Source organism: Echinops telfairi, unplaced genomic scaffold, assembly GCF_000313985.2.
Source record: "Echinops telfairi isolate 266 unplaced genomic scaffold, ASM31398v2 ScPeMD7_2;HRSCAF=8, whole genome shotgun sequence".
NCBI classification, from domain to species: Eukaryota; Metazoa; Chordata; class Mammalia; order Afrosoricida; family Tenrecidae; genus Echinops; species Echinops telfairi.
In genome coordinates, this window is record NW_022103898.1 from 48,969,083 (window position 1) to 48,970,236 (window position 1,154).

The window sequence follows — 1,154 nt, forward strand, 5'->3', positions numbered from 1 at the left end:
TATCCAAGTGAGAATATATCATAGATTGGCTGTGTCATGCACCAGATTTGGTGAAGCAAAACAGAGTAACCAGGGTCTGGTTATCTTGTTACTAATTTATCTTGTTTTGCATTTTTTGTCATGATTGGCAATTTTTATCACCGTATTCCCTTGAAATTTTAGTACAGCATAAATTGGGAAATCTTTATTACAAATAATTAGCTCTGTATTTGCTAATATCTCAAATGAGAGCATTTTCACTACCTAAGCACCAATGCTCTTGCGGGTGCAAACAGGCTCTCTTTCTTCCCTTCCACCTTATTCTAGTGGTCAATATGCACATCACAGTGCTTTCCCTAGCAAATGCCTTCAGTGCAATCTGTTCCATTGGAAGTATATGTTTTATTTGTGGTTTCAGTGGCTTTTTTCTCTTAGTAGGGAGAATAGTTGGGATCTCTCTACCTTTTGTAAGACCAATTGTATTTCTTAAAATGTATTCTGTTTAGATTATAGTGAGATTGTCATAATAATGTGAGTCAATACTTTAGTTACTAATCATGTAAGGGCTGAAAGTCACATTAATAATATATAGCTTTTAAATGGAATTAAAGGTAATAGATTTTTTTCATGAACTTTGATTATTCCCCCTCATCTATATATCTGTAGTTATGGTCTACTGAAATCTTGACCCTCAGCATCAACAAAGTTTTCTGGAATACTGGTACACCACGTTCCTGCTCTACTGGACATTACCATTTGTCCTTTCAAATATCTCACAAGTCACTACTTAGAAACTTTGCAAACATGGCCAGGTATTTCCCATTTGGTTTTGTTCCTAAGTTTTCATGTTAGATATTTTGTTTGTTTTCATTGTGGACAAATTTTTGCAAATGAAAATTATTTGGAAAATATATTGAAAAGAAAAAAAGCAACTTGTAAATTTGACATCTAAGAAAACACTCCTAAGATATCTCATGATCTATTTTTAACTCTTTATATGCATTTTAAGATCATATTTTACCTTGTCTTGGAAGAAGTACAACCAGGATGCTCTTTAGAGGCAAGCAAGGTGTGGTTTCATCTCACATACTTGGGATATGTTGTCAGAGACACCAGTCTCTAGAGAAGAAGATCATACTTGGTAAAGTAGAGGGGCAGTTAAAAAGAAAAAGGCT